Raw genomic sequence first — 17,313 nt, 5'->3', positions numbered from 1 at the left:
ATCTATTGGTCTGTTATGCTTGCCCATTGCTGACCTAGCATTTTGCATGCTATGCAATGCATAGAATCCAGTGTATGGGCTCCTGCTGTAAATATCTTTACAGATACAGGCCACATCTTGTAAAGAACAAAACCTGAATAGGGTCAGCATGCTTGTAGGTAGAGAATGGGTTCCTCAACCAAGGGTGGGTTACAGGTCTGATTGTTTCAGCTGCATTTATTGGCATGCAGACATGAACAAGTTCTGCATATCCTGAACTGCAGGGGTATTCCTGCTTATATTGCAATACTTTTAAGTATATTTGTACTGCAGCTAGCCACAAGCATGCAACGTGCCATATTAAAATACCTTAACAATACTTTTTGTAAAGGTTATGCTCAACTTTGATACTGCTTTTATAGCAAGTACCCCTCAGGGAACAATAATACCTCAAAATTCCAGTACAGCATAGATATGGCAATGACTGCATGACTGCACACACAATAAGCATGCACTACCTCCAATGTGACCAGTAATCACAAACTTGAGCACACCTTCATACAACAGCAGCAAACACTGCTAACATCGGCATAATCCTGTTTTAAGTTTCACAATAGTTATACACAACAATTCCCAAAACTATTGCTTTGCACCTTTACTGCTGAAATGCTCCTTCACTTCAAAAAGTTTCACCTAGGCAGCCTCACATTTTGATTTGCACACCCATGTTGATTACACTTTTACTGCCTCAGTAGATTATAAATGGTACTAAGTACCCTATAACTTCATACTGCAAGCACAGTTCTACAAATAGGAATCTGTTGTAAGCAGGACAGCTGAGGGAAAAGTCAGAAAAATTTACGCATACTTCACAAAGCCAGATATGTTGCTTCCTTTTCAGCAATTTTGTGTAGTTATACAACTATGTAGTTAAATTGCTACTTGAACTTTTTATAGTGTGATGGGCCTCCTGGCAGCCACTAAGATTTATATTGTATAAATCTGAGCCTATAAGCATGGTGACTATGCAACTAAGGTTCTAGCACATGGATATCACTAAATCATTCTTTCTACACCTTGCAGCTGTGGCCATACTCAACTTTAGAGGTTCTTTTCCTCTTGTGAACTCATACCATTACCTCTGAAGTGTTCTGAGCATGTGCAGATAGGTCAATTACACCAATGGGTATATATATTTTACATTTGCAGCTGGTGGAGTTGCTGAAAAGTAAACTCTTCTGTTAAAGCTAAACCATGCATATAATGCATAGGTATAATGCTATTTCTCATGCCTTTATGCCACCCTGACATGCCAACATTTTCAGTGCTCTGTTTTTCACACATTGCCAAAAGTCATAGTACTGAGATGCCATGTGCTGCTTGGCAATTACTGAAACACAAAACAGGCATGGGCATAAGATGCCACCCATTATTCTCTAGAATGAGACCTACAGTGTAGCCATGGCTTGTAATCATACTGTGCCTGGCAGGTGGTGAAGCAAGAAGTCAAAAACATCTTCCTTCATTTGCTGGATAGGAACCACTATCAACATCTCCATGGGTGAACCTATGAGAATTCCCTGTATAAAGTGGATGTCTGACACTGTGTATAAAGTGGATGTCTGGAATTGTCTTGCCAGGTCTGTCACTGATTTTCTCTGGTAAGCAGTGTATGCACCACTACAATGACCTTCTGAGTTATCATGCTGACCTTCTGAGCCAATGGGAAGAAAAGGTTACAGTATTGTAGCCTAAGATGTATTGTAACTATTTGTCCAATCTGTAGAGATAATTTATGTCCTGCTTAATACATACTAGGTTATTAAAGGAATGTTATGAAATGGTTTTATTTTATTATTCAGCTCAGAAGGTCATATACCAGAAGAAGATGGAAAGGCTTTCCCGGCACAAGGGTACGTATGTCTTTACTTTATTTAAATGCACTTGCATTAGAATTTTTTATTATTACATTAGTACTGTGTCAGCAGCATCATGCATTTTCATCATCCCTAATGTGGCAAGAGTAGATGAACAGTTATTCAGGTGGTGTGTGTAACCATTCTAGCTGAATACCTGTACAGATACAATGTTATGATAGGTACAGAAAAACAACTTGTCAGTGACTTATTATGAGTAGAACTTCTACACCTTAGTCTAATGTGCACAAGTATTATATGTTTACTTGTAACCACCCTGTCTGGTTAGCACATAATAACATAGCATCCTTTATATTTCATCCACCCATTCTGCTAACCTACTTATTAGGTTTTTGCAGCTGTACTTATTATGTGTACGGTGTCATTATTCATAAATATGAATTTTACAGTACAGGTTTCATCCTCTCTCCCTTTGCTGAGATCCCTTCTTTTTAGCTTATTTTGTTATATTTGTCTACATTTATTTTACAGCTATGTACGGCAGTTGTTATAGCAGTGTCAGTGGCTAGGCCTGCTTCCACCATCCCACACCTGAGCCCATCCAGCCTCTGCATCTCTACATCTAATATTTAGGACTGTTTCCCAGGTGGCTACACTAGGTTATGGGTGGTTGCACCAGAGTAAACCACTTCTGCCCCTGGTGGTGCTTCATTCTTGCTGGTGGCTCTGCTAGGTGTGGGGACTATGTGAATCACAGGGAGCTAGTAGATGTAATGGGGGTGCTGGTGGACCATGGCAGAGGTTATGGGGGGGGTTGGTGGATAAATGGCTAGATGCCCAAATTGTCCACATGGAAAGGCTCTTCATGTGACTGATAGAGTTCTATCCCTGCCTGGCCCTGCTAGTACACCAGAGACAGCAGCTGTGGGGAGGGTGGTGTAGTAGATCACACACCCTATCCACATCCTAGAGCAGCCTCCTTTTTGTATCAATGCCCTTCCCTCTTTGTTGTCCAATCCTCCCCATCACCAGTGTCTTCTGTTTATATGATGTCTCTGTGTCGATTATCCTTCCCCTCCTTCAAGTCTGTCAGTACCTCCAATCAGTCTTTTGTCTCCATCTGTTTGTGTTTTTGCCCCTGCCTCTAACCCTCAAGCACATATCATATCTTCACCTTCCCTTACATCTTTCCCAGCTTTTTGTTTTGAGAAAAAAGAAAAGAACACCTCTCCTACAAAAAAGTTACCATTTACCTTGCATGTTTTCCTTGTGTGATTTCCTCTGTTTTCAGTTCCATTTTCCTAATGTCCTAAACTCCCATTTCCCTCCCTTTTAAGGTAAAAAAAAAGATTTCATCAGTGCTGTGGCCACCTTAATATTGCAGGCCACTTTTCTTGTATTCTCATTTCTTAGTCTGTGTGTATGGTCTGAGGTGACTACACCTTCTAAGTTTTCATCGGACTCCATATCCACTGTTGTGGTTTTCTCACCCTTACTGTAGGTTTTACTGTAAGTGCAATTGAGATTAATAACAAGCTGTAGCTTGAGCACTGCATTATCATATTGTTAAGTGATAGTGAGCTCAGAGCTGCATCACACCCATCTCATCACACTCAGCATTTTTCTGAATTCCATGAAGTGAATGCCTGGCAAGAGGCAAATCATAAGGACTATGCAAGAAAACAAACCACTTTACAAGAATGTGCAGAAATTTGTGTGGAAATGCAAAGAAAACAGAAGGACATAGATATTACAAAATGAAAACTTTATGAAAGAGTTAATCAAAAACAAGTGTAAAATGCAACAAATTAGACCAAAAGAAAAAGAAGTAAAAGATACATGTGGCAATCATATATAGCAAATGAAGCAGATATTGTGAACAAGATAAAAAATGTAACTGCCATGAATACAGATGTAAAAAGCATTGACTGATTCAGAGGTTTCTATGAATATATTGGTTAAAGAAATATCCAACAGATGAAATCTGCATCTATACAGCAAAGGACAGCATTAAAACAAAGACAGAGTATATAAAACTTAATACATGAACATAGTGAATAGTTTTAAGGAATTGGAAAGTTAAAAGATTACCAAGTGAAGTTAATTGCATACCCAAAAATTTAGCCAGTAGCACAGTCTATGGAAGAAAAAATTTATTTTAAGACAGAAAGCAGAAGAGGGACTAACAAACTAAAAAATAGAAATACAAAATAAAAATATCTGGACCAATACTATGATGTTGTGAATTATAACTGTAACAAAGCCAAATAATGTATGCTATTACACATATAGCTAAGGATGGCAACCCAAGCAATACACTGAGAGGTAAACTGATACATATAGTGGATGAGTTAGAACTAAATCCAGAAACTATAATTTTAACAATATTTTCAATGCACATAAATCTATGTACATACAGGAGGCTGACACTTGGAGTGAACTGTGTAGAATTGTTTCAGCAGGTTATACAGTAGGTGTTCAAGGCATTCCAAAGGTGAAACAATACTGAGATAGGTTTTAGTCAGGCTAAAGGAGAACTGACTGACAATAAACAAAGACAAATCTAAAGGTGACAAACCAGTGCTAAAGTTCTGTGGTTTGATGTTTTAAAAGAAAGGTATGTCCTCTGTCTCTTGACTCAAAGAACATTAAAATAAATGTTAAAATGTACAGAGGTAGACAGTAATTCCAAAACTAATATGCCATATAACCTCTAGAAAACTCCTAACATACCACCTCCTAATAAATGCCCATGATACATAGGAACACAATTGGGTTGGGTTGCATGGCTAGGCTTATAAGGACCCTGATGGTCATGTGCCTAGTATATACCTATAAACCTATGAAAAGAGATAAGGAGGCCACTTGGAATGACTATTGTTCAACTTCATAGCATAATAAGTATCTCTATTAAAAGAACTGATAGATAGTAGATAAGAAAAGCATAATAAAGTGTCAAAAGGCCATGACTTTATACAAAATTGAAGTCAAAGCAATAGAAAGCCCAGTGTTAAAAACATTTTTACCTCACTCATAAGTGTCACGCAAAAGGCAGACGTGATCAGATGCAGATATAATCAAGAAATATGAGAACCATAAGGATAACATTGATATTTAAAACAGCAGAACCTACTGAAAGAGACAAGACTGACCATCTCAAAAGTTTTACAGAAAAAATAAATAGAAACTTCCATAAATTAGATTTAGGGATAGTGAGAACCAACCTTATAGTTAGAGAAAATATATGTTTTCCAAGAACAGATGAAATGGTTGAGAGAACATCACAGTACTGTTAGACAAACATCAAGAGAAATGTAAACTTGCTAAAACGAATTATAAACTGTCAAAAACACACAAGTTTAAGTGCAGATTTCTATGAGCCATTCATCACCAACTAATATATGATATCAGTTAATAAGCATTTAAGTTACTCTGTAATACAATATGGTTTTCCAGTATCTGCCTATAGAGTTTGATAGATAACTCCTGGACCCTTGAATAAGTCACACTCAGTAAATAAAAAATGAAGCAGAGAAACACTCAAAACAATACTAACAGTAATAACTCCAGAAAGCCAAAAATGAGTCATAAGTACATTATGGATGACTAACAATATTCCTTAATTTTGGAGGTTAGTTAGAATTTTTAACTGAAAATCCATATATTGAACTTGAATGCCATCTCTTTAGTTTCTTTTAATATATGGATTTTCAGTTAAAAATTCTAAATAACCTCCAAATGTTAGGAATATTGTAAGCCACCCAGAAGTCAGAACAGAAACAAAACAAGCAAGACAGATTTATATTTCCAAAGAAACAGTGCAGTAATAGCTTCATTGTAAATGCAGTGGTATAACATGCAAAATATGAACATGTACATCATATGCATATGTATAAGGTAGGAATTAATAGAAGTCTTGTTATAGACAGTGCAATGACAGAGGTTACTTAGCAATTTTCAGTTTTCATAGTTCTATTTTCTTTGATAAGAAAGATGAGTTTTCATATTTCTTACTTTCTTGACAAATATGTTAAGTACCGAAGGGAAAAAGTAACACAGAGAAATGTAAATATTAAGAAGTTTTTTATAGGTAGTGGATAGCAGCAGAATTCAGAAGTTGAAAATGAGAATGCAATGGAATATACTACAAGTAGGTACAGAAATTAGGGAGGAAAGAAGTTGCATGACTTGTAATACGTTGACTACTTTAAAGGTGATCTTTAAAGCAGATGCAGCTGCCTCTTTTCCTCAAGAATCTTAATAGTTTTTTTTCCTAAATTTGTTGTAAGTAGCAATATTATGGATTTTGCTTAGAAATGAATCATGTAACTTAGGTCAAAGAGCTGAAAATATATGACTAGTAGAAGATAAGGAGGTTGTACACCTGGAGAGGACAGAAGCACTGTTCACCTGAGAACAAGATTTGATATGGAGTGTTCTTTACAGCCAATCTATAGCTTAGTAAAGGAGGAAGGGCAACATATAAAGTTGTGTGGTTAAAGCAGGATAGAAGGAGATCAGCATACTCTTTTACAGGTAGCCAGATGACTCACTGAAGCATGACACAGGAAATGAAATGGCAGATTTTGATGAAGATTTTGAGGTTCATGATGCATCTCTTGAAGGCATAGACAAGTAATAGTAAATTATGTTCTAAATGTAGGCTCATAGCTGTTTACTAAGCTAAGGACCACAAAAGACTTTTTAAGCCAAGCCATGCATCCCAAATCTCTAACAAGTTCTCGTACCCTTAATAGGTGTAAGCAGGGTCTTGGGAGATGAACTGCTTACAGGCTGCCTGTCTCCATTAGAGACTTAGGTGGCAAACCAGGGATGAATTTCCTGTACCCAAACAATTGTCCAAGTTACACTTGAATTGGGTTAGGGAGGAACTCTGCTTCACATGGATGGGGAGCCTGTTCCAGAGAAGGGGTAGTCTCTGGGATACGTACCTGTCTCTCCAGCTGGTCCATATCACTGGTAAGGTTTAAATCTTTAGCATGGGTAGTTTTGGTACTGTTTTTTGTGGATATGCAAGAGATCCATCAAAGTTGGGTCTGACAATGCCTTGTATCCAGGTATAGATTTCCCCTCAACAGCCTGTAGGAGACAGAATATTAGAATAGGGCCTTAAGGCAGTCTGCAAAGGACATGTTACTTATGCCCTGTATTGTTTTAATGAGGAACCTCTGTGGACATTCCAATTATTGGATATGCCTGGTTAGGTATATACCAAAGGGGGTATTGCACTAAACGATCGGTCTGATGAATGCCGAATACAGTGGAACAATGACTTCCTTGGACCTAGATGCCATACCTTTGTTTATAAATTGAGCAACATAAAATGATTTCCTCACTACTGTAGACACATGATGGTCAAAGGCTAGATTACTGTCCATGTGTGTCCTCAAGTCCGTGTGTCCGCAAATTGTCTGTATACTGAATTTTCAAGTAACTTATCTAGATGAGGTAAGAGATAGATAGGCAGGAAATTCGATGTCTTAAATAGCCTAACATATAAAGGAGTGACAATCATTTTCTTCCAAATATCTGGAAATGTTTCTTGTGTGGGAGAAATGTTAAATATACGGCTAATGTGAGGGTTGCTCTGTCAACATATTGCTTGACAGACCAGGGGAAAGAGAATGTGTGAACCAGGATTCACATGATTGGGTAGAAATTGATTTTGACTATTTCTTTTTGGGGATCTTTATGAGGTAAAACAGGATGATTTAAGGTTCAAATGAGGGCAATTATTTTATTTTTTAGCAGGTAGATAAGAAGGAGGAATATGGGAGAAATATTTTGCTAAATCATTTAGATTTATACAATGGGAAATGTTTGTTTGAAAATGACCTGTTAGTTGACTTACTTCTTTCCAAAATACCTGGGATATGAGAATGCTGAGATTTGCCTGTTATGCAGATAAATCTCTTTAGCACACCTAACTCTTTTTAACCTGATTAAGTATTATAATACAATTAGTATGGTTTACCTCCAAGATTTAAAAGCAGTATCCTTTTGTTTAAGGAGATCACAAAGATCAGGAGTCATCCATGGTAGGTAGGTATCCTTTCATAGCTTTCCATTACAAGGATGAAACCAATTTTGTGTGCTGACAAGAGTAGTAATTAGGAAGAAGACAAGACAGTTAACATCAGTGATACAATAAAACATTGGCTGAATAATACATTTAGCACAGTTAATGGTGCTAGTTACATGTTGTGTTTTGATTTGGAGTGATTCTGAAAATGGTAGAGGGTCCAAAGTTTTTTTTTTGTCTTTTAAAGAATATGTAAAGAATGTGGCACGGTGTTCACTTATGTTTCAGGGTGGGCTGCCCTGGAGTTTATTTGTGACAGCTGGTTAGTAATAAAGATGCCTAGAAGTATATTGCGATTGGTGGTTTTATTTGGTCTAGCTGATTCCTTAATTAGCTGGCAGAGATGGAAATCAGAGATTAAACTATTTAAGCAATGTCTAGATTGCCATAAGAAGTTGATGTTTAGATGACCCAGAATAGGGGCATTTTGTTTTCCTCAATTATGAGCTGATAGTGTTTGTATAAGGGTCCTGCAGGCTGGTTCTACGATGGGAGGGGGGGTTTATAATGTTTATACTCATTACTAGGACTTGGTAAACCTTTCTCTTTAAACATGTTCAGAATTTGATTATTCTGAAATCACTGATGGAGAGCAGGTCATTTAACTGCCTCATAGCATGAAGTAACCCTCTGCCTTTGTCAATTTTGTGTTTTCAGACCATGCTGGTAGTAAGGATGTACCTGAATAACTGTATGCAGCACATGGAACATACCTCCAGATGAATATTCAACCCCTAGAAAAGATATAAGAAAGGGTAGTTGACATATTTAAGGCCCTGAAGAAGTACAGAAGACAGGAAGGATACAGACTAATTATCCCATCTTATAAGATGAAAAATACTTGTGTTATGTTAGCTCAGAAGGCATCTGCCTGTGATTCCTGAGACCTGGGTTTGAGTAGCAATTATAGTATTTTAGTACAACCTACCTGCTTCTTTCCATATACTCCACAACCAACTGTTTTTCTTGCTCACACACCTTCCCCAACTCTGTGGTGTATATTTTCCTTACCAGATCATACTAAGCTCAAACTGTAATTGCTTGGGCTTCACTATGTTAATTGAATTTGAATTTGTATCTACTTTTATTGTACTTGTACCTTTGTTGTGGAGCTTTTCTCTCTGGGTCTTCACTAAAACAGGACCTGTGTCCAATGGACATTCCCGGTCAACAAATGTAAAATAAATAAATAAATCAATAAATACATTTTATGGATAAACAGAGAAAGAAGAAAGAGAGATCAGATATCAGTCAGCTTTCTACTGTTGTGAGGGAAGTTATGATACTGGTTTCCATTTCCTGGTCAGATGTAAACATCACATTCACCCTTCCATTGTTCTTAGAATCTCAACAAGGTACACAGTAATAAGAACATATCTAGAAGTATATCTGATGTGTATATGATATAGTCAAATACACAGGGTAATATGAATGTGTATGGAATCATGTCCACTGTACAAAGAATGTAGACAGAAACTCAAGATGACAAGAACTCTCACAGATGCAGGCTATCCCCTTATACTGATAACATGTCTATTCGTGTGTAGTGAGCATTAGACAAGCACACAAAATTATTCTATTTACAACATAATGCTGGCAGGCCTGCCATTACCCCAGGCCTGTGATCACTCCTTCCTACCTACCAAGTAGTACTTAAGGAGATACGATAAAATAGATGGCACTAGCTGAATGATACATTGGCTGTCACAAAATGTCATCAGCCACTGGGGATATCCAAAAAAGAAAACACTTTTAGGCCTGGTGAAAGCAAAACAAGAAGAAAAATGTGTTGCTGCAAAGAAAGCAGGAAAGGGTGGAAGCATAGTTGAATGTATGGGGGAGGTAGGGTTAAGAGGGACTTAAGACTACTTCCTTACAAACATAGTGATGTACAAAATGGCTGGCATTTGGTTGAGGCTCCCTGCTGCACATGTGTAGATATTCAAACAGGGTTGGGACAGCCAGCATACTGAAACTGTTGCAAAGGTTGTGAGACAGTGAAAGTACCAAAATATGGAGCAGAGGTAGAAGGGGCTGCTGTACATAAATATCTAACTGCATGTCATCATGTATTAAATAGCCTACTTGTTTCCACAGATGGGTTTCTGGCATATTTGCATGAATGCTGACATGCTTACAGATTTGTGTTACTCATCTTCAAAGGTAAACCAGGCTGGGAGTGGGAACAGAAAGAATCTTTAGACTAAGGCTGCTCCATAAACTATCTTCATCCTAAGGAATAGTTGGAGGTTAGCATAGTAATAATTAAGACATTTACCTCACAGACGCAAGGTACAAGGTTTGACTCTCACTTTTGAGGGAAATTGGTTAGGCATAAAATGGCCCACACGGGCAGATAGCCTTACCTATGAATCATTGTTTCCTAAGAATATGAATCACTGGGGGCCAGATATCAACAAGACAACACAAAGGTACATTGGATATAAGAAGCTAGTATAGAGCCATATGCATATTCCATGCATAAGTACAAAGTGACAGTTTCAACTGCACATAAAAAAGCAATGCAGTGACTGTGACAGTATATTTGAGACCTTCTTCCAGAATAAGTAAATGTCGTACCTTAAGTTCATGTTCCTTTTTTCTTTAGTTCTTGTCAAAAATGTATGTTTTATAAAGACATTTATTTTTTGTTCAATAATAAAATAAGGTTGGTGTTTCATATTTAACTGGCAGCAAGCTTTCTATTGATTTCTGGAATTGTGCAGCTCAACTTATGGTACACAGATAAGTATAATGGCAGATTAAAATCATTATACCTCAATAATTGTTACAAGACCTTTTGGAAATATGTTTATGTGAAAACTAAATGCACAGAACAAAACATTTAGCAAGCACAGATGAGAGTGTGAAGCATAAGCAGTAATGCAGATGGGATAGAGCATATGGTGCTGTGAAACAAATATGAAGTCCAAGGCATCATAAGGAAATAGTTAAAATGGATCATTTGAATGAAAGCGGTACTAAAAGGTGGTTCCTTAATCCTCATGTTGGTGTCTCTGCTCACTCTGGTCTGCTAGCAATGTGAAATACAGTTTTATTACCGGGTAGCATTTACATTTCTGTAGCCTGGACTGTATTGGTGGTACGTGACATTTTAAAAATCTCTTTTTTAACTTTAAAATATAATTAAATTGTGTTGAGGGATGCTGAAAGAGATATAGATTTATAGTTAGCGAACATGTGTGGACATACTTATAGTATGGTATTTCAGCTGCAATATAACTGAAGTTCTGAACAAATCGCATTTAAAAACATTATTCTGAAACATGAAAGAAATAAAAACAATGACAGAGACATTCACTGACATTGCTACAATCCAGAGTCCAAGTTAGCATTATTGTTCCAAAATAAGACGTATGAAAGTCAGGCACGGAATTTCTAAACACAGATATTGTAAGCTCAGGAGGTATGTTTTTCTACAGAAAGAGTGATGGATGATTTGAACAGCCTTCCTGAAGAGATAACAGAGTCAAATATATTTGTGACTTTAAGAGGCATTAAGAAAGCATGGGCAAAAAGCAGCAATCAATATTAAGGCCAGAAATAAAAAGTATGTTGGTTCCGTAAAATCTGCAGCTTATTCAGGAGGGAGGTGGGTAGTATAAATGGGCAATGTGGTGTGAGAATCTATTTGTCAGCTTTCCTGGAAATCACAAATACAAGTGAATGCAGTGGTGGTTGTTACAACAGACGCTTTGGAAAGTAAGTTTAATGGTTGTATGTACATTTTTACCATCTGTAGCTCGACTCTGCTTGTTTGCTTTATTGATTGATTGATTGACTGATAGATTGATTGTTGACCAAGTTAGTGGACTGGTGTGAGAACCTTTTAAGACACTACCGGGGTCATAGGGCAACAAATAAGACAATAAAATACAATGCATCGCAAAGCATACAAAAATGTCACAAGAAGCAAAGGAGCATAAAAATAAACTGGGGTTATTACATATCTACATATTACGTAGGTAGATTTGTAGAAAATACATCTATATACAGGAGCAACTAAGTCCAAAGAGAACTGTCATTCTCGGGAAGTGTATATAGATACTAATATCCATCAAAATCCATCACTGCAAACTGTCTGAAATTCCCACACCAGCTAACCTACTCTCAACTCACTACAGCCTACTTAAGTATCCATAAACCTTGTAGCTGCCCTTCTTTAAAAAATATGCTGCAACCATACAGTAATAGAAGAGCACTGTACTCCAAAACAAATCCGTCCTAGCTGTAAGTAAATCAAAAAACTCTGCAGGTAACTCACTGTACACTAACTGTGTTATGAAATTAGGGAACTCCATTTCACTACAGCTAAAACTTACAAAAAATGACAAATGCTTTAAAAGCCGACTAAAAAAGTACCTTCAGCACTCCTGGCTCTGTTCTTGCTCTTCACCTGGTTATTACCTACCAAAGTAACTTATTAAGCTATGGTACCTCCAACAAAATCGTACCTCACCCTTCCTAACTCATCACATATGGAACCCATCATGATGAGCTTAGTACAATTTCACTTTTGTCTCCTACTATAAACAATCTCCCTACTACCCTACCTACATTAATATACTATGATGTCAATAAACCAGTAACTCTTTCCTGTGATGCTTCAAAATCTGGTCCTGGCACAGTTATTCTTCAGCAAGGCAGACCAGTAGGCTATGCATCTAGAACCCTTACCCAAACTGAAATCCAGTATGCTCAAAGTGAGAAAAAACATTTGGCAATAGTATTTGCATGTTCAAAGTTTCATGATTATATCTGTGGTTGAGCTATTCAGATTGAAACAGATCACCAGCCTCTAGTTACTATTTTAAAGAAGCCTATGCATTCAGCTCCAGTGAGATTGCAAAGAATAATGCTCAAATTGTAAAAGTATAACTTCAAAATGGTCTATACAAAAGGCAAACTACTTTATCTGGCCTTATGCAGATCACCCAGAAATACAACAGAACAGCTTCATACAGAGAATTTTGACTTTGACATCATGGAAATGTGTAATTTTTCTACCACAAGACTTCATGAGTTGAGAGATCCTACAAAGACTGACTAGTTTTGCAAAAGGTCAACCATTAACATTAATAATGGATGGCCGTCAAAGCAATCTAAAGAAAAGATAAATCCACAGACCACCAGGCTGAATCGAATCTGTTTTTTTTTTCCTCCTCTCCTCTCTGAAACTAATTTTTCTTTCTCACTCTTACCTCCACTCAACTGGAAATGGAAGATAACATCTCAGCTGGCAGTGGCAGATTAAGTGTACCTTGGGCCCTGGATGATTTTCAAACTATGGGCCACCCCCTATGCATACAGTTTTTTTGGACCACAAATATCTGCCCATGTTCTTTTAGATTCTCCTTCCTGATTATTGAAATCATTAAGGAACGTTCAAACTGCTGCATTATAATCCAACAATGTCTGTACCAATCAATCAGCCACTTGAATGTGTATACACCTCAAACACAGTGTATGGAACACTATGACTACACTCCAAAAAAGGGGGAAAAGGCAGAACAGCAGCAGAAGGTAAAATCCCTTTGAGAGCTGTTAGAGACTTCACTGTGCTACACGTACAAACAAAATATGTGGCACAATAAAATGCCTAACAGCTTTTTAAGTTATTTGCTCTGAGGGATACACTGTTTCTGCTGCTGTCTGCTTGGCAGTGTCACAAAAGGAGATACTTCCAGCCTAACTATCTGGAATTTTGGAAATAATTATATGTCATTTGTGAATATCAACATGATGCATATAAGATGCTTGCATTACAAATGTATTAGAACTGTATGTCAGGTGTATATCAAACTGCAGATACAGAAGTGTGTGTTGAAAAGGTTTTTGCAAAGTGCTTAAAATGTAACCACAGCATGCCCTACTGTAATAGAGCAGAAATGTACCTGCACTATTGTAACTCTTTAGATGTATATATTTTCATAATCGAAACTGGAATACAGAAGGCTGACTTCAGAAAAATAGCAGAAATTAAATTACTTTATGGCCAGGCCATAAAAAGATGTTATCTTTCAGTTTCAGTGCAGCAACACTAAGGAGCTTTCTGTATTGGCTTGGAAGTGCTTTATTGTTTTATGACTTCCACCATTTGCCAAAGATCTGAGGTCTATGTATTTTACAGGTAGATGCTAAATGCTGCTAGCTTTCAGGAGTGGGGGGTTTCACCTGGGATAGAGTCAGATAACAAGAAATGAGGCCATTCTGCAAGCTATCCCAGCAGTAATATTTGAAATATCATTTTAAGAACTTTCTGAGAGAGATTGAGTATTCTGTATTCTGTCTTGGACCTGACAAGATCCATTCACCACACATCTCCCTTGCTATGAGTAAGTACGTCTAGGGAACAGTATAATTCTATTAGATATAGTCAGGAATACAGAAAAACTTATTTTAGACATTTTTCTTTCTTTATTTGAGACTGTTCTCCAATGTTGTTTTAAATATTTCCTGTGATTTTGAACTCTGATATCACTGTAAATATATACTGAGTATTTTCTTATTCTTTTATTATTCATTATTGAATATATTTAAACTTTCATCATGGGTGATCTGTCTAGAGATATTTAAGTTCTGAGAGTACTTGCATATTTATTTGGTGACACTGTGTAATCCTCTAACAATAGCCTTGCTCTTGGTCAAATAACCATTTGTGTTAATAGTAATATTACACAGTAAGATTGGACACCCTTTGTTAAGGGCCTTAAAGTGGCTGATAAAGAGTTGGCTGGTGGCAGTGATAACTACCCTATAGTCTGGGCAAAAGGGGGCATAGCTAGTAAACCTGCGCCAGCCTTTCCCAGGTGTGTGTGTGTGTGTGTGTGTGTGTGTGTGTGTGTGTGTGTGTGTGTGTGTGTGTGTGTGTGTGTGTAAATCAAACCTCAAATAGTGTGTGTCGGCTACTTGGGCAGGAACACAAAGCACTGATTTGACAGAGAGGGTGCTGGAGGTCTTGGCTTGGCCACTCAGCTGAGATCTCAACTCTATAGCTGTGCCAGTGGGGAGTCTTATTGGGGATGTAGAGAAAGAGAAACAAACCAGCCCCAGACTGTGCTCTTAAGAGAAATTGCATTTTATTGTGTGTGTACTTGTCATCCTCCCAGGTGAGGGTCATCACATTTATTGGTTGGCATTGGTGGGATATCTACATATTGGGATTCAGTGGTGTGGATATTGAACTCCTGTAGCCTGTAAACAGTGATCACTAAAGAAGGTGTTTGTGCTCTCAAACAGCCACACAGTGAACAGAGTTCCATATCACAATAGCTTTATTTATTTATTTATTTATGTTTTGTTAGCTTAGTTAGTCAGTGAGAGCAGGCAAGGATATCAGCAGAGGAGTATGGCAAGCCATGCAAGGAACCAGTTGGCTGAAATGTGCCAAGACAAAGGATTGGTGCATGCCAGCCTGACTAACGCATAAATGATTGCAGTCATAGTCACAACTGCATCATGGACCAGGAACCAGGAGGATAACCAGACTGGCCTTGGGGATGTAGAACCCTCAGAAAATGGACAGTTTAACCTTTCTACAGAGGACTTAAAAATCCATCTGGAGTTAAAGAGACTTTAACTGGAGGCCAAACATTTGGAAATAGAATCAGCAGAGAGGCTGAGACATCTGGAGGCCGAAGAAGATGACAGACTGAGACATCTAGAAGCTGAAGAAAATGAGAGGCAGAGACAACATGAAAAGGAGATGCTGACTCTTTGCCAGGGTCATGGAGGTAATGGGGAAGGGAATAACTGAACCCCAGAAGAAGGTCAGTAAATTTCTTGCACAATTTATAGAGGGTGATCATTTTGCTAGTTTTATTCATATATTTGAAAGGGTTTGTAAACAGTATAATGTTGACCAAGGGCTTTGGGTACAGTTCTTGACCCTCTTACTCCATGGTAAAACTGTAACTGCTTTTTCTAAATTGTCTGAAACTGATTGCTTAAATTATAATACTGTTAAAAATTGTTTATTAGAGTGTTTTAAGTTAACACCTGAAGCATATAGAAAAAAGTTTCTTGAGGATAGATGCAAGGCAGATGAAAGTGCGTGTGAATATATTGCTGAGTTAAGCACTTAGTTTCATAGATGGGTGAGTGGGTGTCAGGTCTTCACTTTTGAAGGGCTGGCAGACTTTTTGGTGAGGAAACAAACCCTTAGCACTGAGGACATGTGAATCTGGTTAGTGGATAGAGAATGTAACACAGCAGATAATTTGGGGAAAAAGGGAGACCTGTACCTAGCAAGCAGGGCATCACTGCACAGGAAAAGGATACCCAGTGCTGCTCATGGTCTAAGGAAACCCATGGTGGGCAGCCTAAACTACCCCAACTGTGTCCACCAGTAGCAGGGGGGGCACTAGTTCAGGTAAATGCCCAGGATCCAGGGTTAAATGTTTTTAATGTAACCAGTTGGGCCATGTAGCATATAGATGTCCACTGAGGCAAGGTGGGGAACAAAAGGTGGGAGATCCAATAAGTGGGAATGACATAATGCCAGCAATAAGTTGTTTGGAGACAACAAGGGTACCAAACTACCACAAGAGGTTATATCCTATCTTAGTAGATGAGAAACAGATCACTGCTAAGATAGACACAGCCTCTGAACTAACCATTTTGAAGTCTGCAATGGTTAAAGAGGAGCACTATTTGTTTGGGCAGTCTACTCCAATCAGAGCTTTAGGAGGAACCCCATTCCAAATACCTTTGGCTAGGCTTCACCTTGATTGGGAGGGTAGAAAAGGAAGCATGCAAGTAGGTGTGTTTGAGGATATCCCTGCAGATATCCCAAGAGGGAATGATTTTGATAATGCAGTACCTTGTGTGCATGCAGTTACATGCATTCAGGCTTGGAGACAAGCATGTGGGTCTGGTAGCCTGGGGGGAACCCAGACAGACTGCAGACTTGCAGCCAGGACCAGTGTGGTGGTTACTTCCAAGAGGTAGCTACCCTGTAGCAGTGAAACTGAAGGTGAGCCACAGCTGCTGGTTGGTACTGATGTTCCCTTGGACAGAGTGACTGTGAGGGCAGAGGTGAGTAGTTGTACCCAGGCTGACAGTGAGGCACTGCTGTCAGAGAATATCCGACTTCCTGTGGAAGATGAGTTGGGAAGGGTTACAAAGAGAGAATTGAGACAAGCTCAGCTCTCAGACCCTACATTACAGGGCTTGAGGGAGGTAGCCAGAGAGGCACCTGATTCTCAAGGGAAGGGGAAACTGTATGCTGGGACATAGGGTTACTGTATAGAGAGTGGACCCCTGAGGGAGGGCTAGAGGATGACAGAATACAGCAGTTGCTAGTGCCCAGAGCCTTCCATCTGGAACTTTTAG

General features: G+C 38.3%; 1 protein-coding gene across 1 annotated transcript in view; it reads right to left on the bottom strand.

The window, feature by feature from the left end:
* The window catches only part of LOC122809108 (D(2) dopamine receptor A-like), a 1,564,287-nt gene that overhangs the window by 1,457,168 nt on the left and 89,806 nt on the right, over nt 1-17,313 (bottom strand). The gene's annotated exons all lie outside the window — the stretch shown is intronic.

Source organism: Protopterus annectens, chromosome 8.part0 (genome assembly GCF_019279795.1).
Source record: "Protopterus annectens isolate FY-2018-M chromosome 8.part0, PAN1.0, whole genome shotgun sequence".
In the NCBI taxonomy this organism is placed as follows: Eukaryota; Metazoa; Chordata; order Ceratodontiformes; family Protopteridae; genus Protopterus; species Protopterus annectens.
This window is presented reverse-complemented; position numbering and strand designations above follow the sequence as displayed.